The sequence below is a fragment of the Salmo salar genome, chromosome ssa09 (assembly GCF_905237065.1).
Source record: "Salmo salar chromosome ssa09, Ssal_v3.1, whole genome shotgun sequence".
NCBI lineage: Eukaryota > Metazoa > Chordata > Actinopteri > Salmoniformes > Salmonidae > Salmo > Salmo salar.
In genome coordinates this window covers 28,961,853-28,987,673 of record NC_059450.1, presented here as the reverse complement: position 1 = coordinate 28,987,673, position 25,821 = coordinate 28,961,853, and the positions used below count along the sequence as shown (strand labels likewise).

Here is a 25,821-nt window from a genome sequence, read left to right as displayed (position 1 = left end):
TCCAACCATCTAACTATGAATAGCGCACTTCAGTGACAGCATGGATAGCCAATCAAATACGGTATACGACCCCAAACAAATAACAGCCAATCCACAACCCCAGAAAACTGAACAAAACATGAAATATTTTAAATTGCCCAAGAGTACTCTCCACTGTCCAGAACCAAAAACTGCAGTTATTGGCTATTGAGAATGGGAAACACTATTTTCATTACACTTTGGTACTGAGGTGACTTTTTCGTAGCAGGCTAGGAGCCTGAGGTTAAGGTTAGAAAATGTTCTCCTAACCTGCTACGAAAATCCCTGAAGAGTGTGTCCCTCCCTATTGAGTGTGTCCCTATTGAGAATATGTCAAGCAGAGGTTCTGGTAGAAATTTGGTGTCATACATTTCCAAAAATGTAGGTGTATCACACTCATCACAGCAGCAAAATAATAAATGAAGGGTACACAAGACTTTTGATTCCATAAAGGTGACAAAACATACTGTAAAAATGTTCATTCTTTCCCAGACATATTTTAGGAAAAACATTTTCAAAATGGAACACATATGTGGTAAAATAGCAGAATGGGACCTTGCATAAGGGGATAAACATATTGGACTGTACAGAAGAAAAAATGAATTGTGTGAGTACATAAAACCATAATTTAGTCAACCTACCAGAATCCAATTGGAAGCACTGCTGCTATACTTTCATGTAGTGTCCATGGTGCATCTCACTGTTGCCCCAACTGTCCAGAGGTTAACATGTCAGCTAGTTTTCCCTGTGGCTCAGTTGGTAGAGCATGGTGTTTGCAACGTCAGCATGGTGTGTGCAACGCCAGGGTTGTGGGTTCGATTCCCACGGGGGGCCAGTACAAAAACAAAATGCATGAAATTAAATGTATGTATTCACTACTGTAAGTCGCTCTGGATAAGAGCGTCTGCTAAATGACTAAATGTAAAATGTAAATGTAGTTTAGTAGAAGTTGTGCCACTTGGGAAGCAGTCAGTGTTATCAATAGACAATCAAATAGAAAACAAGGAAAAGAGTTGCGCTTTTACACTCACATTATTTAATGCAGTTCTCACAATGTATTAAACCACGGAGGTACGTGACTTTTTCTTTTTTTCACTTATTTACATTTTTGTTTCATTATATTTTATTATACACACACACACACACACACACACACACACACACACAGTACCAGTCAAACATTTCGACACACCTACTCATTCAAGGGTTTTTCTTTATTTTTACTATTTTCTACATTGTAGAATAATAGTGAAGACATCAAACTATGAAATAATACATTTGGAATCATGTAGTAACATAAAAAGTGTTTAAATCAATATACACTGCTCAAAAAAATAAAGGGAACACTAAAATAACACATCCTAGATCTGAATGAATGAAATAATCTTATTAAATACTTTTTTGTTTACATAGTTGAATGTGCTGACAACAAGATCACACAAAAATAATCAATGGAAATCCAATTTATCAACCCATGGAGGTCTGGATTTGGAGTCACACTCAAAATTAAAGTGGAAAACCACACTACAGGCTGATCCAACTTTGATGTAATGTCCTTAAAACAAGTCAAAATGAGGCTCAGTAGTGTGTGTGGCCTCCACGTGCCTGTATGACCTCCCTACAATGCCTGGGCATGCTCCTGATGAGGTGGCGGATGGTCTCCTGAGGGATCTCCTCCCAGATCTGGACTAAAGCATCCGCCAACTCCTGGACAGTCTGTGGTGCAACGTGGCGTTGGTGGATGGAGCGAGACATGATGTCCCAGATGTGCTCAATTGGATTCAGGTCTGGGGAACGGGCAGGCCAGTCCATAGCATCAATGCCTTCCTCTTGCAGGAACTGCTGACACACTCCAGCCACATAAGGTCTAGCATTGTCTTGCATTAGGAGGAACCCAGGGCCAACCGCACCAGCATATGGTCTCACAAGGGGTCTGAGGATCTCATCTCGGTACCTAATGGCAGTCAGGCTACCTCTGGCGAGCACATGGAGGGCTGTGCGGCCCCCCAAAGAAATGCCACCCCACACCATGACTGACCCACCGCCAAACCGGTCATGCTGGAGGATGTTGCAGGCAGCAGAACGTTCTCCACGGCGTCTCCAGACTCTGTCACGTCTGTCACATGTGCTCAGTGTGAACCTGCTTTCATCTGTGAAGCGCACAGGGCGCCAGTGGCGAATTTGCCAATCTTGGTGTTCTCTGGCAAATGCCAAACGTCCTGCACAGTGTTGGGCTGTAAGCACAACCCCCACCTGTGGATGTCGGGCCCTCATACCACCCTCATGGAGTCTGTTTGTGACCGTTTGAGCAGACACATGCACATTTGTGGCCTGCTGGAGGTCATTTTGCAGGGCTCTGGCAGTGCTCCTCCTTGCACAAAGGCGGAGGTAGCGGTCCTGCTGCTGGGTTGTTGCCCTCCTACGGCCTCCTCCACGTCTCCTGATGTACTGACCTGTCTCCTGGTAGCGCCTCCATGCTCTGGACACTACACTGACAGACACAGCAAACCTTCTTGCCACAGCTCGCATTGATGTGCCATCCTGGATGAGCTGCACTACCTGAGCCACTTGTGTGGGTTGTAGACTCCGTCTCATGCTACCACTAGAGTGAAAGCACCGCCAGCATTCAAAAGTGACCAAAACATCAGCCAGGAAGCATAGGAACTGAGAAGTGGTCTGTGGTCACCACCTGCAGAACCACTCCTTTATATATATATATAGAAACGACAGTCCACTACTTTAAGACATGAAGGTCAGTTTGTGCAGTTGTAAAAATCATCAAGCGCTATGAAGAAACTTTCTCTCATGAGGACCGCCACAGGAACGGAAGACCCAGAGTTACCTCTGCTGCAGAGGATAAATTAATTAGAGTTAGCTGCACCTCAGATTGAAGCCCAAACAAATGCTTCAGAGCTCATGTAACAGACACATCTCACCATCAACTGTTCAGAGGAGACTGCGTGAATCAGGTCAAATTGCTGCAAAGAAACCACTACTAAAGGACACCAATAAGAAGAAGAGACTTGTTTGGGCCAAGAAACACAAGCAATGGACATTAGACCGGTGGAAATCTGTCCTTTGGTCTGATGAGTCCAAATTTGAGATTTTTGGTTCCAACCGCTGTGTCATTGTGAGACGCAGAAAAGGTGAACCGATGATCTCCGCATGTGTGGTTCTCACCGTGAAGCATGGAGGAGGAGGTGTGATGATGTGGGGGTGCTTTGCTGGTGACACTGTCTGTGAGTTATTTAGAATTCAAGGCACACTTAACCAGCATGACTACCACCTCCAGGCTGTGTAAGGGCTATTTGTCCAAGAAAGAGAGATGGGGTGCTGCATCAGATGACCTGGCCTCCACAGTCACCCGACCTCAACCCCATTGAGATGGATTGGGATGATTTGGACCGCAGAGTGAAGAAAAAGCAGTCAACAAGTGCTCAGCATATGTGGGAACTCCTTCAAGACTGTTGGAAAAGCATTCCAGGTGAAGCTGGTTGAGAGAATGCCAAAAGTGTGCAGAGCTTTCATCAAGACCAAAGGTATTTTGATTTGTTTAACACTTTTTTGGTTACTACATGAATCCATACAGTGAGGGGAAAAAAGTATTTGATCCCCTGCTGATTTTGTACGTTTGCCCAATGACAATGAAATGATCAGTCTATAATTTTAATGATAGGTTTATTTGAACAGTGAGAGACAGAATAACAACAAAAAAATCCAGAAAAACGCATGTCAAAAATGTTATAAAATGATTTGCATTTTAATGAGGGAAATAAGTATTTGACCCCTCTGAAAAACATGACTTAGTACTTGGTGGCAAAACCCTTGTTGTCAATCACAGAGGTCAGATGTTTCTTGTAGTTGGCCACCAGGTTTGCACACATCTCAGGAGGGATTTTGTCACACTCCTCTTTGCTGATCTTCTCCAAATCATTAAGGTTTCGAGGCTGACGTTTGGCAACTCGAACCTTCAGCTCCCTCCACAGATTTTCTATGGGATTAAGGTCTGGAGACTGGCTAGGCCACTCCAGGACATTAATGTGCTTCTTCTTGAGCCACTTCTTTGTTGCCTTGGCCATGTGTTTTGGGTCATTGTCATGCTGGAATACTCATCCACGACCCATTTTCAATGCCCTGATTGAGGGAAGGAGGTTCTCACCCAGGATTTGACGGTACATGGCCCCGTCCATCGTCCCTTTGATGCGGTGAAGTTGTCCTGTCCCCTTAGCAGAAAAACACCCCCAAAGCATAATGTTTCCATCTCCATGTTTGATGGTGGGGATGGTGTTCTTGGGGTCATAGGCAGCATTCCTCCTCCTCCAAACACGGCAAGTTGAGTTGATGCCAAAGAGCTCCATTTTGGTCTCATCTGACCACAACACTTTCACCCAATTGTCCTTTGAATCATTCAGATGTTCATTGGCAAACTTCAGATGGGCATGTATATGTGCTTTCTTGAGCAGGGGACCTTGCGGGCGCTGCAGGATTTCAGTCCTTCACGGCGTAGTGTGTTACCAATTGTTTTCTTGGTGACTATGGTCCCAGCTGCCTTGAGATCATTGACAAGATCCTCCAGTGTAGTTCTGGGCTGATTCCTCACCGTTCTCATGATCATTGCAACTCCACGAGGTGAGATCTTGCATGGAGCCCCAGGCCGAGGGAGATTGACAGTTCTTTAGTGTTTCTAAAGGTCTTCCCTGTGGCTCAGTTGGTAGGGCATGGTGTTTGCCACGCCAGCATGGTGTGTGCAACGCCAGGGTTGTGGGTTTGATTCCCACAGGGGGCCAGTACAAAAAAAAATGTATGAAATGTATGCATTCATCTGGATAAGAGCATCTGCTAAATGACTAAAATGTAAATGTTTCTTCCATTTGCGAATAATCGCACCAACTGTTGTCACCTTCTCACCAAGCTGCTTGGTGATGGTCTTGTAGCCCATTCCAGCCTTGTGTAGGTCTACAATCTTGTCCCTGACATCCTTGGAGAGCTCTTTGGTCTTGGCCATGGTGGAGAGTTTGGAATCTGATTGATTGATTGCTTCTGTGGACAGGTGTCTTTTATACAGGTAACAAGCTGAGATTAGGAGCACTCCCTTTAAGAGTGTGCTCCTAATCTCAGCTCATTACCTGTACAAAAGACACCTGGGAGCCAGAAATCTTTCTGATTGAGAGGGGTTCAAATACTTATTTCCCTCATTAAAATGCAAATCAATTTCAAAAAATGTTGACATGCGGTTTTCTGGATTTTTTTGTTGTTATTCTGTCTCTCACTGTTCAAATAAACCTACCATTAAAATGATACACTGATCATTTCTTTGTCAGTGGGCAAACGTACAAAATCAGCAGGGGATCAAATACTTTTTTCCCTCACTGTATGTGTTTTTTCATAATTTTGATGTCTTCACTATTATTCTAAACTCAGCAAAAAAAGAAAGAGCCCTTTTTCAGGACACTGTCTTTCAAAGATAACTCAAATAACTTCACAGATCTTCATTGTAAACACTGTTTCCCATGCTTGTTCAATGAACCATAAACAATTAATGAACATGCACCTGTGGAACGGTCGTTAAGACACTAACAGCTTACAGACGGTAGGCAATTAAGGTCACAGTTATGAAAGCTTAGGACACTAAAGAGGCCTTTCTACTGACTCTGAATAACACAAAAAGAAAGATGCCCAGGGTCCCTGCTCATCTGCGTGAACGTGCCTTAGGCATGCTGCAAGGAGGCATGAGGACTGCAGATGTGGCCAGGGCAATAAATTGCAATATCCGTACTGTGAGATGCCTAAGACAGCGTTACAGGGAGACAGGACTGACAGATGATTGTCCTCGCAGTGGCAGACCACGTGTAACAACACCTGCACAGGATCGGTACATCCGAACATCACACCTGCGGGACAGGTACAGGATGGCAACAACAACTGCCCGAGTTACACCAGGAACACACAATCCCTCCATCAGTGCTCAGACTGTCCGCAATAGGCTGAGAGAGGCTGGACTGAGGGCTTGTAGGCCTGTTGTAAGGCAGGTCCTCACCAGACATCACCGGCAACAACGTCGCTTATGGGCACAAACCCACCATCACTGGACCAGACAGGATTGGCAAAAATGCTCTTCACTGACGAGTCACGGTTTTGTCTCACCAGGGGTGATGGTCGGATTCGCGTTTATTGTCGAAGGAATGAGCGTTACACTGAGGCCTGTACTCTGGAGTGGGATCGATTTGGAGGTGGAGGGTCCGTCATGGTCTGGGGCGGTGTGTCACAGCATTATCGGACTGAGCTTGTTGTCATTACAGGCAATCTCAACGCTGTGCATTACAGGGAAGACATCATCCTCCCTCATGTGGTACCCTTCCTGCAGGCTCATCCTGACATGACCCTCCAGCATGACAATGACACCAGCCATACTACTCGTTTTGTGCATGATTTCCTACAAGACAGGAATGTCAGTGTAAAGAAAATCCATTGAATGAGTTGGTGTCCACATTCTTGACTGGTAATGTTCTATTTTATATATATATATATATAACAGGACATAGACAGTAACACTTAACATTACATAGTCTCTCGTGTCAGCTTAACGAGTAGCTGATTTGGTTATGGGTGTTGGGATTACAATAATAGATCATATTCAGCATAATATTTTTAACAACCACACAACCACTTACCAACAAGTCTACATATATACACACTGACACACATTCACACGCATACAAGCACTCACCTACTTGCGTACACACCTACATACTGTACATCCACAGCTCAGTTTTTTCCCTCTGCTATGGCTTTTTCTAGTTGTAGATAATATAACATCACACCCCAGTTCAAAGTATGGGGCTAAGTTTATTTCAGGTTTTGGACTATGATTATTGACAAAACAAAGACAATTAAATGTTGTCTTGGAAAAGACATGAATAAGGTTTTAGTGTTATTTACTCTAAGTTATTTTTTTATAAACTTAGTTGTGAGTGCTGGGGTGACTGAAGGCTTCACATGCTTGATAATCCTCTCCTACAGTCAGAGCAGTGTTAAAGGCTTCTTCTATCCTGTACTCTCTGATGATTGGTTAGTTTACATGACGCAGTGATGGTATCTCTGATGATTTCGCTGGTGAACTTTGAGCATACTTAATTGAGAGATACTCACCCAACAGGAGTAAGGGCTTTTCTCCAGTATGTATTCACAGATGTTTTTTCAGGCTACACTGTATTGACAAACTCACCCCACAGTCAGAACAGGAGTAAGGTTTCTCTCCAGTTTGTATTCGCTGATGATTTTTCAGGCTAGACAGTTTTGAGAAACTGTTCCCACAGTCAAAGCAGGAGTTAGGTTTCTCTCCAGTATGTATTCGCTGATGTATTTGGAGGCTAGACTGGTGTAAGTATCTCCTCCCACAGTCAGAGCAGGAGTAAAGTCTATCTCTCAGATGAGAATCTTCGAGTACTCCACGCAAAGCTATGGTGAACAAAACAAATGTAACATTTTTTTGGCAAATCATATTAGTATCATGATGAGATAATATCTACCTCTATCAATAAAATGGGGATATAGTAATTTGGTCAAACTATTTACCCCCTCTTGTTAAGGCCTGCTCTTACCTCAATAAACAGTTTTCCCTCCTCCTCTTCAGCTTTAATAGCATTCAGCCCCAGAATTTGAATGCAGTCTTCCAGCTTCACTGATGCCATCTCTGGATCCTGAAGTGCACACTGGGCTCCACTGTTACAATCAGGACCCAATAGGTTTGGGTGTGGCAGGAGAGCAGCAGGCTGAGTTTGTCCTCACCACCCTACACCAAAGACTATACAACTACATCTTGGATTGAATTGAATTTATTTTGGGTAGCAGACATATACAATAAAATGTACAATGTGGACACAGAGGATATCACTTGAAAGTAATTGCACATCATACCGATCCTTGAAATAAATACACCTGACCAGAAGTAGGGTGCACAAGGGGCAGTGGAGTGGTTTCTCTTACTAAGACAACCTTATCCAAATGAACATCTTTGCCTGCTTTTTAAAGCTATTTTACTTTTTCTTTGCTTGATCTCCAAGGGAAGGCTAGTCCATAGACAAATGCCTGTATGGAAAAACGTCCTCCTCGCAGTACTGTTTACTCTTGGGATTTTACAAGACATAACACTAGCTCTGGTATTGTGACTGTGTTGGTTATAGACCATATCCATGTGGTTTTTCATGTAACCTGGGGCACAATCACTTAAGATGTCAAACATATGATTAAGTTTAAGTTGGTCCACTCTGGATTCCAAAGGCAACAAGCCCACCCCACAGAACTCCTGTACCCCTCTGTGGGTCCTAGGGAAGATATTCAGCATATACCTGATAACATTACTTTGCATGACCTGCATTCTCTTTTTCAGCTTTTTTGAAAGCCCACTATACCAAGCAGAGCAAGCATCATCATAATGACACTGAATTAAGGTTGAGACAAGCAGTTTTTTTAACTTAATGTTAAAATATCTAGTGTTACAATATAAACATTTCAATTTGTTCGCCATTTTAGAAAGAACTTTAGCAGCAATCAGGTCTCCATAAAGGGATTGATCAAGGGACACACCACAATAAGATACACTTGTTTTAGATTCAATCTCTTTGCCTGCACAGTTTACCGTTATCTTGTCAACCCAAAGCAATCTACGTTTTGTTCCAAACAAAATCAATTCAATTCTCAATTTCCTGATTAATGTGGTCAAAAAGGTGGAGAAGGCAAGTATCATTGGAATGTGCTGTTCTAAAGCAAGATTGTAGTTCATAAAGAAGTTTCTGCTCAAGAAGGTATCCCTCAAGTTGATTAAAAACTAATCTCTCAACAACTTTGGATAAGGTGCTGAGGATTGACACAGGCCTGTAGTTTCCTACATTTGTTTTACTGCTCTTCATGTGGAGTGGAACCACCCAGGCTTTTTTGAGGTCCTTGAGAAATGTACCACTACTAATAGAAAGGTATACTATATGCATTATCATTTTAGCAGTGAATATTGTATCATATTAACCACATTAACATCCACAGTTTTCTTGCACGTAAAATCATACCGTATAAAAATAAATCAATGCCGCTGTGATGGAAACAGGAAGTTTCTGTACAATTTTATGAATGCAGACAGATCATTTGTTAATTTGACATGATGGGATCATTTGTATCTTTAAAATATATTATGTGAGAAATGGAGGTGGAAACACCTTTATGTGCAAATACTGATATAATAATCATCATATCGAAGCAAACTTGGAGTGACGCGATTATGTGGTGTGTGGTCCTCCCACTACGACTAGGGAAACCATGCAGTTTATTAGGCTTCTGGAAGGCCTAGACACATCACTACTGACTAATAGCCAATAGTGATAAGTAGCTTCTTCTTCGGAGTTTAACTGCGGTTGGCATTTGATATGTTGCATTACTGCCCCCAACTGGACTATAATATAAATCCATTATACTTTGTGATACAAAATGGGAAAAGGAAAAACTAAACAAAAACACAAAATAAAATACACAAAAAACACCCTTCCAACTAACCACCACACCAACAGATTGGGAGGATGGGACACCACCACTCAACACACCCTGTAATTCTTCTGAAGTCAAATCTTGTATACCCAAATACCTCTCTGCAGCTGCCACCACAACATATATTTTCTGTTTCTGTAGTACAGCTGATCACCATAGCTGTGAACGCAAAGAAGCCAACCTTACTGAACCATAGATCACTCCTGTGCTGGCACAGATCTACTACTCACAGGGATCCTCTCAGGAACCCTCCTCTTTCTTCACTTCTTCAATATACGACACCTACTGCACTACTCTGACTCTAGACACCTCAACCTGCCTCTCTTGCATCGGACACACCCGATCCCCGGCAACATGGGCACCCCTACAGTTAACACACACAACTTTATCCCCCAAAACAACACAATCCTCTATCCCATGCCCTCCTGCACACTTCTCACATCTTGGAATCTCCCTCCTACAAACTGCTGTGACCATGACCATAAATGTTGCACCTGAAACAGCACAGTGGATTCGGCACAAAAGTTCTAACAGAATAAGTAACACTGTATTTCATTTTCAATACATTTGCGAAGAACTCTAAAAACGTAGTCGCTTTGTCATTATGGGGTGTTGTGTGTAGATGGGTGAGAAGAAAAATCGATTTAATCCATTTTAATTGGTATCCACAAGTTCATCTGACTCTGGGGAAGTAGATAAATGGCTTAATTGCCAAAATCCCAAAGTATCTCTTTAATAGAGAGAGGTCTCAAATATCCCTTTCATTTGTATCCCATGTAGCTTTAGAATTGAGGCAAAGTTGGTTCCTGTTTAAGTCACGGCTTTGGCCATGTTCACTTGGGTAAAAAAAATTGGTCCGTGCATGCTCTGAGTACACGTCCTGATAATCTGTCTGGCCCCGCAGCCTTGTGAATGTTGACCTGTTAAAAGGTCTTGCTCAAATCGGCTACAGAGAGCGTGATAACACAGTCATCTGGAACAGCTGGTGCTTTCATGCATGCTTCAGTGTTGCTTGCCTCGAAGCGAGCATAAAAGGCATTTAGCTCGTCTAGTAGTCTCACGTCACTGGGCAGCTCGCGGCTGGGTTTCCCTTTGTAGTCCTTAACAGTTTGCAAGCCCTGCCACATCCGACGAGCATCAAAGCTGGTGTAGTAGGATTCAATCTTAGTCCTGTATTGACGCTTTGCCTGTTTAATGGTTCGTCTGAGTGCATAGCGGGATTTCTTATAAGCGTTCGGATTAGTGTCCCACTCCTTGAAAGTGGCAGCTCTAGCCTTTAGCTTGTGTGGATGTTGCCTGCAATCCATGGCTTCTGGTTGGGATATATACGTACCGTCACTGTGGGGACGATGTCGTCGATGCACTTATTGATAAAGCCGGTGACTGAGGTGGTATACTCCTCAATGCCATATGATGAATCTCGGAACATATTCCAGTCTGTGCTAGCAAAACAGTCCTGTAGCGTAGCATTCCACATCATCGGAACACTTCTGTATTGAGCGAGTCACTGGTACTTCCTGCTTTAGGTTTTGCTTGTAAGCAAGAATCAAGAGGATAGAATTATGGTCAGAGTTGCGAAATGAAGAGCGAGGGAGAGCTTTGTATGCATCTCTGTTTGTGGAGTAAAGGTGGTCTAGAGTTTTTTTTCTTCTCTGGTTGCACATTTGACATGCTGGTGGAAATTAGGTAAAACAGATTTAAGTTTACCTGCATTAAAGCCCCTGGGCCACTAGGAGCGCAGCTTCTGGATGAGCATTTTCTTGTTTACTTATCCTCATAAATTCTTCTGTGTGCAATTTTGAAAGGACATATCTGGTGTATTAAAAGCAAATAATTGTTTATTTACATGAAGATTGACCACGAATATTGCCATTTTCCCATTCACTGTAATTGGGGATCCTGTTTTTTGCTAACAATGCCTGCAGTACCCGGTTGGCGGTGAACCTCCGTGGCTTCGATGAGAGGGGGCAGTCATTCTCCCCTGACACACACATACAGACTAGAGGTCACTAATCCCTAGTTTGGAATCACTCTGCCTGACACTGCCACTCTGCCTGACACATCCACCTCTGGCCTGCTCGCCTCCCTACCTCTGAGGAAGCACAGTTCCCGCTCAGCCCAGTCAAAACTGTTCACTGCTCTGGCACCCCAATGGTGGAACAAGCTCCCTCACGACGCCAGGACAGCGGAGTCAATCACCACCTTCCGGAGACACCTGAAACCCCACCTCTTTAAGGAATACCTGGGATAGGATAAAGTAATCCTTCTAACCCCCCCTTAAAAGATTTAGATGCACTATTGTAAAGTGGTTGTTCCACTGGATATTATAAGGTGAATGCACCAATTTGTAAGTCGCTCTGGATAAGAGCGTCTGCTAAATGACTTAAATGTAACAGAGATGCTGAGAGTCGAGAGGCAGGTGCAGGTGAAACGTTTAATAAAACAACAAACATGGAACAAGACAATATAACAGTAGTGTCTTTGCGTAAACACAGGAACAATACTGACTGGGGAAGGAACCTAAGGGAGTGCCAGATATAGGGGAGGTAATAAGTGAGGTAATGGAGGACGTGCAGGTGCGCATAATGAAAGATGCCAGGTGTTTTGGTATTTTTATTAGGATCCCCATTAGCTGTTGCAAAAGCAGCAGCTACTCTTCCTGGGGTCCACACAAAACATGAAACAGAATGACATAATACAGAACATCAATAAACAAGAACAGCTCGAAGACAGAACTACATACATGCTTTAAAAAGGCAAACGTAGCCTACATATCAATGCATACACACAAACTATCTAGGTCAAATAGGGGAGAGGGGTTGTGCCACGAGGTGTTGCTTTATCTGTTTTTTGAAACCAGGTTTGCTTTTTATTTGAGCAATATGAGATGGAAGGAAGTTCCACGCAATTAGGGCTCTATATAATACTGTACGCTTTATTGAATTTGTTCGGGATTTGGGGACTATGAAAAGACCCCTGGTGACATGTCTGGTGGGATAAGTGTGTGTGTCAGAGCTGTGTGTAAATTGACTATGCAAACAATTTCAGATTTTCAACACAATGTTTCTTACAAAAAGAAGGTGATTCAGTCAGTCTCTCCTCAACTCTTAGCCAAAAGAGACTGGCATGCATAGTATTTTTATCAGCCTTCTGATTACAATTAAGAAAAAAACGTGCAGCTCTGTTCTGGGCTAGCTGCAGCTTAACTAAGTCTTTCCTTGCAGCACTGGACTACACGACTGAACAATATCAAGATTAGACAAAACTAGAGCCTGCAGAACTTGCTTTTTGGAGTGTGGTGTCAAAAAAACAGAGCATCTCTTTATTACGGCCAGACCTCTCCCCATCTTTATAACCATTGAATCTATATGTTTTTAAACTCTAGAGACAGCAGGTGTGGTAGAGACACTCTGAATGATCGGCTATGAAAAGCCAACTGACATTTACTCCTGAGGTGCTGATCTGTTGCACCCTCTACAACCACTGTGATTATTATTATCTGACCCTGCTTGTCATCTATGAACATTTGAACATCTTGGCCATGTTCTGTTATAATCTCCACCCGGCACAGCCAGGTGGTCCCAGCGCGCACGACCCACGTGGAGTTCCAGGTCTCCGGCAGCCTCTGGAACTGCCGGTCTGCGGCCAACAAGGCAGAGTTCATCTCAGCCTATGCTACCCTCCAGTCCCTCGACTTCTTGGCGCTGACGAAAACATGGATTACCACAGATAACACTGCTACTCCTACTGCTCTCCCCTCGTCTGCCCACGTGTTCTCGCATACCCCGAGAGCATCTGGCCAGCGGGGTGGTGGCACTGGAATCCTCATCTCTCCCAAGTGGACTTACTCTCTTTCTCCCCTGACCCATCTGTCTATCGCCTCCTTTGAATTCCATGCTGTCACAGTTACCAGCCCTTTCAAGCTTAACATCCTTATCATTTATCGCCCTCCAGGTTCCCTTGGAGAGTTCATCAATGAGCTTGACGCCTTGATAAGTTCCTTTCCTGAGGATGGCTCACCTCTCACAGTTCTGGGTGACTTTAACCTCCCCACGTCTACCTTTGACTCATTCCTCTCTGCCTCCTTCTTTCCACTCCTCTCCTCTTTTGACCTCACCCTCTCACCTTCCCCCCCTACTCACAAGGCAGGCAATACGCTTGACCTCATCTTTACTAGATGCTGTTCTTCCACTAATCTCATTGCAACTCCCCTCCAAGTCTCCGACCACTACCTTGTATCCTTTTCCCTCTCGCTCTCCTCCAACACGTCTCACTCTGCCCCTACTCGGATGGTATTGCGCCGTCGCAACCTTCGCTCTCTCTCTCCCGCTACTCTCTCCTCTTCCATCCTATCATCTCTTCCCTCTGCTCAAACCTTCTCCAACCTATGTTATTATGTTTTGTATATTCTTGTCACGATCTATATCGGTTATCCGGGAGAAAAGTGATTTATTCTGGGGATGGAACATTTGTAAAATACAGGGAAAATATTCAACCCTAATGGCCACTGCCCTCATTGCTTCAAGCCACACCTCATCACACCCACTAAATAGGAGCAAACGTACCTCAAATATATGAGGTGCGTTCAGTTCGCATGAACTTTTGCTACGTTGCATAACCGTTTGTTCTGAACAACACCTTTTCCCAAAACATTCTTGTACATTCTTGAACAGACTTTGAGGTACGTTTTCTCCCATTTGGTGGGAGTGGCAAGGTGTGGCTTGAAGCAATGAGTGATGCATTTAAAGGGCAGTGGCCATATTGACAGCAGTCCTCAATCCACCCGTTTTTCAACTGGTTGTTCAATTTAACATTCCAGAAGGTAAAAACGTACTGAACACATCCCTGTTCAAGAACGAAAAAGGATGTATTGGGGAAATGTGTTATTCAGTACAAACGTTCCTTAACATAGCAAACGTTAAAGCGAACTGAATGCAACTCAGATAGCTAGCAACACTTATAATGTTTACATGCAACAATATCCCTTAATTATTCAGGGCTACACAAGCATTCTGTTTTTGAGTTGACTGATATAAACATCATATCCCATTTTCAATAACTCACAAAAGCTTGTATCCCGGTCAGTGGTGATTTTAGCATGTAAATCTTGGTGGGGCAAACTTCCCCCAAACAAATTTGGAGTGACAGACAGGTACACAGCACATCAGACCAGAGAACACTTAATGGCATGACGTGGCTAATTAAAGGCTTTTACACATGTTCAAGTAAACTTTTTTAAATATAGACATATACACAACACAACACTAAACAATACATTAATTGCACTAAAACGGTGACGAAAGGTGCCCATAAACTGTTAGGGCTTACATAAAGCTGTCCCAACAATAGAACTTTCTTTTCAGCACCATGGAGTGAATCCTTACCACCGCTACACCTGGCTATCAGTTCATTCAGCCTCCTTTACTGCCTTTTTTAAAAACATAGATAATATGGCTGACTTGCTGAAACTGATAATTGAGATGTACAAACTATGTCATAAGGGAATAATGAGCGGGTAAGTGGCAATCCGTAATTTCAATTAAGACATTAATGAGCGAGCTAAGACGGACTTAGTCAATGTAACTATTCGTTCAGCACCTTTCAAATGTACAGCGACAGAATTGAGAACATGGGCCATTTTTACAGTATTCTCCATGTACACCAAGTCAGAACCGTAGGATAAATAAAGGGGGATTATAAGCAGACAATGAAAGCTCTTACAATATCCGATTATGACATTTGTCTGAAACAGGCTATAGGCTACATATGCACCACCAAGTCAGTAGGCTAAGTTATGAGAGAGAAAGGGACCAAATTATTAAGGTGAGGCACATGGGCTACCAACAGTATTACTTTCTTAGCCACAGTATACATATCTTCCTGGCATATTACATAATTTATGTAGCAGCATTCAAGACATTTTCAGCTGTGCTGTGCTCACTTCAAGTCAAATCTTATTGGTCACATACACGTGATTAGCAGATGTTATTGCGGGTGTAGCGAAATGCTTGTGCTTCTGGCTCCGATAGTGTAGTAATATCTAACAAGTAATATCTAACAAATTACACAACATATACCCAATACACACAAATCTAAGGAGGAATGAATTAAGACTATATACATACAGACGAGCGATGTTAGAGCGGAACGAACTAAGATACAGTAGAATAGTATAGAAAAACAGTATATACATATGAGATGTGTAATGCAAGTTATGTAAGCATTATTAAGTGAATGACATACCGTAGAATAGTATAGAAAACAGTATATACACATGAGGTGAGTAAAGCCAGATGTAAACGTATTTAATAAGATTATTTCTTTCATTCAGATCTAGGATGTGTTATTTTAGTGTTCCCTTTATTTTTTTGAGCAGTGTATGTATGTATGTATGTATGTATGTATGTATGTATGTATGTGTGTGTGTGTTTTTTCCGTAATCGTATCAACATTATATCAGCCTCTTTTCAATGCAACGAAAACAAATATAACTTTGCAAGATTGAGTCTGATTTTGTTGTAGGCAGAGTCAGAGCGCAAGGGAGCAGATTTCTATTGGCGGGTAGCCCAGGAGCGGTCTGTCAATCACCCGCAAATGAATGCGCTTTTCAGATCAGAGTCGCGCGTGTGGACTTTTGTTGATATTCTTTGCTAGTTAGCGAGTTATTAGCCCAGTTATATATAAGTAGAGGTCAGAAATGAGGATTTACTGCTTCCTACAAGAGCACAAAACGTGTAGGCTACATTTCAAGTTGTCTTTGAAAAGCAAATCAGGTAAAACGCTTGTCGTAATTAAAGGGGCAGTGTTGTATTTTGAGACGGGCTTGAATATGCAAATAAGTTCCATTGGTAGGTCTACATTATGCTCAAATAGCCACAATAGTATTGGCTACTGTCTAAAACTGTAAGGGTACAGCCTCAGTGTTCACTGTAAACACGCATGAGAACTTGCACACAATTCTCACAACGTTCAAGTTTCCGCTCACAAGACCTTAAATTTGCTCAGTGCCCCCAAAAATCACATTGGTAACGGCCATCTGGTAGCTAGCTATGCTAACGTTACTTAGCTAGCTATGCTAGCTCTGACTTTGTTAATGTTTCTTCTCAGTGACTCACTGCTCATCTTCACACCAAGAAGTCTCTTCCATATGTTATCAACCTAGACCCTGCCGTGCACGAAGTCCCTTTCCCAGCCAACATCGGTAAGAAATCATCATGCCCACCACCATGCATATAGGTGCTTTTAACAATGCCGAATATTAAAATAACTACACTAGTGTTAGTTGCACTAAAACAGCCTGTGGGAAGTCATAAGTTAAATACAATTACACTTCAACTTAGGATGGTAGGATGGTTGTTCATGACAGGGACAAAATATCTAAGGAGCATATTATTAAACAGACTTTCCGAACGTCTCTGCTTACCTCATGTCAAAATAAAAGTCCTGCACGTGCGCCATATGCGGACAAAAAGGGAATAAATTGTTTGGGACTTTTATTTTGACATGAGTTAAGCAGAGTGGAAGTGGGTCTACAACAGACCCACGCTTGGAAAGTCTGAAAATAATATGATTCTTAATTTCCCCTGCCATAATGACCAACAGTCCTGCCCACAGGCAGAGTAAGTTGAAATGGAATTGTATTTAACCTCTGGCTTCTCACGGACTGTTTTTTTGCCCCCCAATACAATTTTAAGCAATGGTAGTATATGTAAATATACCCGCGTTGCTAAAAGCACCTACCCTGCATAATGTGTGGCACTGGCATCATGTCGATAATGCTAATCATTAGTTGAATGTTTCCTGGATGTTCTGTTCATAGAATTCAATCATTATAATTATGTTGGTCTACCCACTGCCTTATTCTATTATTAGCTACCGTAGCTAATAAGTTACAGAAAGCTCCTCCTTGTCCCCTCGCAGATATCTGTGACACAGTGAATTACAAAGAAGTCATGAAGCAATATGGCCTGGATGAATCGTCACGTCATTGAATCTCTTCGCTACAAGATTTGATCAGGTAGGCTAACTCAGTTTCTGCTCACAACAGAATAGGATGTGTATTTATTTGATACATTGACTGTCCAATAGATGTCACCATTGTTATTACTTGTCCAATTTGGGCTGCATAAATCAAAATCGCCATGTTTTGCCACCTTAGGCCATGAAATTCATTGGGAAGAAACAGTACAATCATGAGTAACTATATATATTCTTTTTATCTGAAAGTCAGCTGATGACCTCCTGGTAACCATAGAAGAATTATAGTACTTAGTACAGCATTGTACTGTTCTGGTGTTTCCCTACTAGGGCTGGGTGATATGGCCTAAAAATCATCTCTATTTGTTTATGTTTTCTCTAAATAAGCATTGTTGTACAGTCAAATGTAAAATACACTGCATTTCAAACAGTCAGCAATAATCGAATGAATATTGGGCTTGTGAAATTATACTGAAGTTTTCCACAACCATAAGACACACTAATAATTTAATTATTTTATCAAAATAGTTGATCCTGCTTTTTGCTATACTCATTGATCTGGTTTGTTGTCAATGAAAATGCCCTTTTTGTTCAATTTTAACCAGAACCATGTATAATGCACCTTAACTTCTTGTAGCAGGCATTATATAAAATTAACACAAGTCTCATAAACAATCTCATAAGCCCATGTGCTAGTGAGTAGTCAGCTAATCTTTATATTCAAGTTTAGCAAACTTGGATCTATTTGCTAGCTAACAAGGCAGAACAGTTGAATTATTATGAACACACCCTTCTGTCCGTCTCCAACTGTTTGAACTGCTTTACTTTTTAGATTTGTGTGTATTGTTAGATGTTACTGCACTGTTGGAGCTAGAAACACAAGCATTTCGCTACACCTGCAAAAACATCTGCTAAATATGTGTATGCGACCAATACAATTATTTGATTTGGATATTGCGCAAAAAGATACATTTGAATTAATCAAATTAATTCGATATATCGCCCAGCCCCAGTACCTACCTGTCCAAACCTTTGACCTTTGTCTGCAGATATGTGTTGATTGACACTCCTGGACAAATAGAAGTGTTTACCTGCTCAGAGTCCGGAAGCATCATCACTGAAACTCTGGTGTGTAGTAGTAATGTGTATTGTTAAAAACATGTAATCATATGACTAGGTTCTACAAAAGTGTTATCAGTGTTGTGATATGTTTGGTGTCTGTGTTAATGTGTTCTCAGGCCTCTTCCTTCCCTTGTGTGCTGGTGTACATGATGGATACGTCTCGTAGCGTCAACCCCGTCAACTTCATGTCTAACATGCTCTACGCCTGCAGGTATGACACACTAGGGGCCATTTTAGATTTTTGATACTGCAAAACTGTGGGGACATTACCTATGCATTATCTATGCAGGCTTTTCAATAGCTACTATAGCCATCTGTGGTTATATCATACATGTGAAGACTAGGGTTTCAATTCAATCAAATCCCAAAGTTTTGTGGAATTTTAAGGTCCTGTGTAGGGTGTTGATTTGCTTATTCACTCTGACTGTTGTTTTTTTTTACTGCAGAATTCTGTACAAGATGAAGCTGCCCTTGATTGTCGTCATGAACAAGGTATGGATTGGCTGCAACACTTTCAACAATCACACTTTCATCTGTAGGTCTGCACTGAGGGCACTCTGAAGTGTTTAAGTGATCAAAGGAAATGCATGTTTTCCATTTCACATCAAATTTTATTGGTCGCATACACATATTTAGCAGATGTTATTGCGGGTGTAGCGAAATGCTTGTGTTCCTAGCTCCAACACTGCAGTAATATCGAACAATACACAAATCTAAAAGAATGGAATTGAGAAATATTAGGATGAGCAATGTTGGAATCTGGAGTATAAAAATATGTATGTATGTGTGATGGGATGTATAGACATTGTGGATAGAATATTTAGTATGTCTGAAGAATACGTAGGATAGAATAGTATATGTACAGCAATAGTTTGAGTTTATTTTATTTTTACAGGGACAGTGCACATTAATCAACGTTTCAGTAAAAGTGCCGGTTTTAGCCAGCCGGCTAATTTTCAACCGCAGTCCCTGGGCAGGTTATTAAAAACAATTACAATATAGACAATCATTGAACAGTGAGCACACGCAGAGTAACATAGGACAAGCAAGACATAGCATACAGACAGAGCAACATAGGACACAGACAGAGCAACATAGAACAAAAAGCAACAAGACAAAATCCATAAAACCAACAAAGTGTTTCCACACCTCACAAGCTACAGACAACAGACAACATGGAAAGCGGCAATACACAGCTAGGGATTATGTTCACAAGTCTGATTGGCCTTTAGCCATGTCTTCATGCATTTTGTGAAAGTGTGATATGTGGTGCAGTTATGTGTGTCTGATGGCAGTGTATTCCAGACATGGAAAGCTCTCACAGAGAAAGCAGATTTACTAAAGGTGCTTTTCCTTAAGGGAACTATACAGTCACCTCTCATGGCAGACCTTGTGGATCTGCTGCCATATGTTTGGGTTTTCTGTTTAACAAAAATACTGAGTGGAGGGGGAGCTAGGCCATTTAGGATCTTGAATACAAGACATGCGTCGGTGTATTGCACAAGATTTTCCCAACTCAGGAGCTCATGCTTTCTGAGGATGTAACAGTGATGATGGCTATTGGGCTTTCTATCGAGCACTTTGAGAGCCTGTTTGTAGACAGACTGAATAGGTTTTAATGTTGTATAGCAAGCTTGGGTCCAACTAGTCAAGCAGTATGTTAAGTGGGGGGAGTATCATCGATTTGAAATACAGTTTTGCTACCTCTGTGGTCAAACAATTTCGTATATATCGGAAATTAGCTAGGTTGAATTTGGTTATTTGAATTACCTTTTTCACATGCTTTTTAAAAGAGAGGTTGGAATCAAGTATGATTCCAAGGTACTTAAAATCAGATACCACCTGGAGCTTCTCCCCTGACACATAGACATCTGGCTCAGTAGCATCTGTTGCCCTCTTTGTGAAGAACATGCAAACACGAGTCACTGAGCCACTTTGTAACCTGGACCATTACAGTAGTGAGTTCTTGTGCAGCTTGTTGTTTGCTCTTTGCATGCACATATATCACTGTATCATCTGCATACATTTGAACTTCAGACCCAGTGCAGACGGAAGGCAGATCATTAATGTACAGGCTGAACAGGAGGGGCCCCAGTATTGACCCTTGGGGCACGCCCACATCATAGCTAAGAGTGGGCGACAGCTCATTGCTCACTCTGACACACTGAGTTCTGCCTTCAAGGTATGATTTCATCCATCTCAAGGCATCGGGGGAAAAAGTTGAACTTGGACAATTTTGTGATGAGAATCTCATGGTTAACAGTATCGAAAGCCTTCCTTAGGTCCAGAAACACAGCCCCAACAACGCCCCCTTTGTCCATCTTGGACTTCACATTTTCCAGAAGAAAGCAGTTGGCCGTTTCTGTGGAGTGTTTCGCTCTGAAGCCAAACTGCATGGAGTGTAATGTGAAGGGGCTGTTGTTGAGGTGGGAAATCAGTTGTTCTGCTACACACTTTTCAACAACCTTCGACACTACAGGTAGTATACTAATGGGCCTGTAGTTACTCACATCAGCAGGGTCGCCCGATTTAAAGATGGCCGTTATTATGGCTGACTTCCATACCCTTGGAAACACCCCCAGACCAATAGATGTGTTGGTGACCTTAGTAATGGGGCCAATGAGTGACTCTTTGTAGTTTTTAAGAAAGGTAGGAAACACTCCTTACCTAGTCTCTCAAAGCACTTCACGATGACAGAAGTGAGTGCTACGGTGCAATAGTAATTTAGATGTTACCTTTGCTTTCTTGGGTACAGGAACAATGGTGGACATCTTGACGCAAGTGGGGACAGCAGACTGGGATAGGGAGAGATTGAATATGTCCGTAAATGCGGGATGCCGTCTGGGCCCGGCAGCCTTGCGAGGGTTAACGCGCTTAAATGTCTTACGTCGACCACGAAGAACAAGAGCTCACAGTCCTCGGGAGCGACCCACGTCTGTGGCACTGTGTTATCCTCAAAGCGGGCGAAGAAGGTGTTTAGCTTGTCTGAGAGTACGGCGTCGGTGTCCGCGACGTGGCTGGTTCCCTTTGTAATCCTGGATTGTCTGGAGTCCCTGCCACTTACAGTGGTTCTTCCTGTAAAAGTTGTGTCATACTGCAGCACACCTTGCGGGCTGCCACAGAATTCTAATTGTCAGCCATTGTTACCATGTGCTAGTTTGACCACCAGAGTGCATCTTTGAGAAGCATTTGATAGCCTTCAATATTGGATGTACTAGAGAATTTTACTGTATATATTGTCTTTATATTGTCCTGCTAATAGCCCATCCTAGAAACGTTGTTTGCAGAATTCCCAGCCTGCTACGCTGGTGAAAAACAGGGTTAATAAGATATCTGTGAGAATATCTAAGGGACTTTTATATCATTCTAAATTAATTAATAATAATAATTGCTTTGTTTAAAAAATAACTATATTTTGGAGATTATTTCGTTTTCAAATAATCTAAAGTGAGCGAGGAAAAATGACTACGCCATCAACTTGATTATTTAGCAGACCTCACTTGCTTATATTCCCACGTCTGTAGCACTGTGTCAACACATATATTTGAAGAATATCATGGAATATAATTGAACATTTTAGTTTCTCTTAGAATAAAAACCTTAGTGTAACAACAGTTTTAGTATGTAATACTAAAATACAAAAAAAATAAGTGTATTTTTCAGGGTGTGCGCGTGCTGGACAGAGGCATATCAATTCTTACACTATTGTTCTAAATTTAATCACCTTCATCCTCATCATTCCATTAATTGAAATTAAATTTTGAAGTCGTGCAAAATTATACGTTTTTAAGATGGTTTATACTATGGATCATTTAGCTATTTGAATTATAGGACACCTTTTAGGTATAAAAAAATATATATATTATTATTTTATAAGAGTATTGAATTTTGCCTTTAATACTATAGCCCAGAGAAACGCTTTGAATAGCACATTCATAAATGGCAAAAAAGACAGTCAAAAAATAAATCACAAGAAACAAGGTTTTGAAGTGTTTGTCCTATAGCTAAGAGATGCACTATAAGAAAGCTCAGGAAATACATATATTTATTTTACACACATTTAACCACTTTTTTGGGGTAGGTACAAAACTACGTCATACTTCCATTTTATTTAATTTTTTTAACTGGTACCGGTTACCTTCAGACGAGTTCCGTGACACTTGTTGGGGTCGTATAGCAGAACGGCGATGACTATCATGTTCGTGAGTCTCCCCATTCCATGGAGCTGTCGTAATAGTTCGGACGGAACAGACGTTTTTGTGAGAAGACTGATTTTTAGGATGTCTCGTGGTCTGACAAACACCGCTCTAGCTCTGCCACCTTTCACCACAGATGTGGAAGTGCAACATTGGTGAATCCGGTGGATTGAGACACTGTATCTAGGTTAAACTGGCGGATTTGTATGTAGCCTCGCTACTGTATATAGCCTTGCTACTGTTATTTTTCACTGTCTTTTTACTGTTGTTTTTATTTCTTTACTTACCTATTGTTCACCTAATACCTTTTTTTGCACTATTGGTTAGAGCCTGTAAGTTAGCATTTCACTGTAAGGTCTACACCTGTTGTATTCGGCACACGTGACAAATAAACTTTGATTTGATTTGAGTTTCTGCGTATAGGAAGGGAGGAGCAGAATGGAGTCGTGATCTGATTTGCCGAAAGGAGGGCGGGGGAAGGCCTTGTAGCCATCGTTAAGGGAGAGTAACAATGGTTGAGAGTTTTTGAAGCACGAGTACTACAGGCCAATGTGTTGATAGAACTTTGGTAGTGTTTTCCTCAGATTTGCTTTGTTAAAGTCATCAGCTGCAATAAATGCAGCCTCAGGATATGTGGTTTCCTGGCTGCACAAAGTCCAGTGTAGTTCCTTGAGAGCCGTCATGGTATCCACTTGAGGGTGAATATACACGGCTTTGACGATGACCGAAGATAATTCTCTCTGGATTATTATTTAATAATACAGTATATCTCTCAATGTTCTGGACTGAACAGTGTTGTATGATTCCAAACCAGACCGCAAATGCAGAAGTGCTACTTTGGTGGATGCGGTGGATTGAGAAGCATCCAATGCAAAAACTTGTCTCCAGCTTAATCTTTTTATTTTTTATTTAACCTTTAACTAGGCAAGTCAGTTAAGAACAAATTCTTATTTACAATGACAGCCTACCCCAGCCAAAGCCAGACGACGCTGGGCCAATTGTGCGCAGCCCTATGGGACTCCCTATCACGGCCGGATGTGATGCAGCCTGGATTCGAACCAGGTGACGCCTCTTGTACTGAGATGCAGTGTAGACCACTGCGCCACTCGGGAGCCCCTAAATTAACGGATTTGTAGAGGGATTTTTTTATGCTAATTAGATTTCCACGGGGGCAAGACATAACCCACATGAGTCGATGTCCCGCCCCCATAAAAATCAGCCTGTTTAAGATAGAGATATCTGGTTTCAATCCACCACATCCTCCGCATCCGCAGTAAAAGGTGGCAGAGCTACAGCTGTGTTTGTCAGACCTTGAGACTCTCACGTGTTCTCTGTTTCGCTCTACGACCCCCACGTCTGAAGTCGGTACTGCCGATCTGCTAACTTCTGTCTGTAGCATCCGAACAGTTCGGGCTACTCACTAACATCACCCCGCTGTGGAAAGGTGAGACTCTCAGCAACATGTTGTTTTTCTCTAGGACACCCACAGGCCTCACAAGACCCGTCTGACCCCGGTACCAAAAATGAATAAGTACAGTACCTGTCAAAAGTTTGGACACACTTACTCATTTCAGGGTTTTTCTTTATTTTGACAATTTTCTACATTGTAAAATAATAGTGAAGATATCCAAACTATGAAATAACACATGGAATCAAATAGTGACCAAGAAAGTGTTAAACAAATGAAAATATATTTTAGATTCTTCAAAGCAGCCACCCTTTGCCTTTGATAGCTTTTCACACTCTTGGCATTCTGTAGTAAAAATAAAGAGAAACATAAGTTCCCCTGTTAAGGTTACCCATCTTCCCTTACAGTGAGTGAGGAAAGCAAGTAGGGCACGAGCTTTGGGAACTTCCTGAAATAGAGAAAGGAATGGGTGCAGGTACGAAACAGGAAGTCTCAGTGACTACCGCAGGACCCTGAACTTTCATACGTCACCTGTAAGAACCCCCCCCCATTAATTAAATGGGAAGGGCTGTATCTCATTAGTCCAATGTGGTTCCCTCTTCTTCATCTGCACTGATCTACTGTAACCTCTCAGGTAAGGTGTGATGTAGTATAGTCCTACCAGCTCACTCCATTCAGCAGCAACTGAAGGAGAGGATGTAAGGAGGCCATTTTAGATTATGAAGATGCACCTTGGTGTGTTGGCTACTGGGAATTCTATCCCTACCTGCATGCCTACTGGTCCCCGCTTCAGAACTGCTGAAGCTCCTTGGACTATTGCAGTGTTGCAGTGCCACTTAAGTAGGTTTTTTGTTTGCTCTTACTGACTGAAACTTAACAAGTGATGTTTTTGCATAAAGGTTGGACAAAGTGAACCCCTTGTTTCCTGTTTTCTTGTCAGAAGTTTGAGCCTCATTTTGTTAAAAAGGTGGGGTAATGACTGATGGAATAATGTGCTTGTATCCTTTTTTTATTTTACAGATGTAGGATCTTAATTTGATCACCCAGTTGCAGGAGAATTTATAACTTGTAGTGTGTTTGTTTAATAAAAAGCCTTCTAAAGTTGATAATTTCCACTTTGAAATTGCAGACTTGAATTTTCCCTTTTCAAAATGTTTTATCAACCCATACAAAAACATACATTTAATTATAATCCACATAATTCATATGTCCTGTTGCCTGCTGTAGGAAACTGCCTCAAATGAATATCCTCATCTGTAAATGGTTTTGTTATATTTTGTTTAGTGTAAGTTAATTATATTGATGGGTTCTGACTTCTAAACTTGAAATATTGTTAATAATCAGGTATCCTATGGAAATGAGGAGTGCCACAGTCTGGCTTGTACACCATAAGTTAATGGTTATCTGTAGGAGGAATGTATATGGTGGGGTCAATTAAGGTTGGATAAGAGCCACGGGCTTGGACTGTACAGAGTAAAGGAAAGGCGATCACATGGTTGCAGTCACTGATAAAGGTGGAGAGCTGTGGATTAGTGAGGAATGGGGGCCGAGGTCAGGTCACATTAA

The 25,821-nt window shown here is 41.9% G+C and overlaps 1 protein-coding gene across 4 annotated transcripts in view; it reads left to right on the top strand.

Moving 5' to 3' along the window:
* The first annotated feature begins 16,150 nt into the window (after positions 1–16,150).
* Positions 16,151–25,821, top strand: part of LOC106611163 (stathmin-4) — a 21,740-nt gene continuing 12,069 nt past the window's right edge. For 2 of the 4 annotated variants that reach the window (XM_014211072.2, XM_014211071.2), the window contains exons 1-6: positions 16,152–16,325; positions 16,660–16,753; positions 17,473–17,569; positions 18,579–18,657; positions 18,768–18,862; positions 19,098–19,143. The gene's annotated coding sequence lies outside the window, so the exon portion shown is untranslated. Of the gene's footprint in view, positions 16,326–16,659; positions 16,754–17,472; positions 17,570–18,578; positions 18,658–18,767; positions 18,863–19,097; positions 19,144–25,821 lie in introns of all 4 variants that reach the window. The other 2 variants (XM_014211074.2, XM_014211073.2) reach the window with 2 other exon arrangements.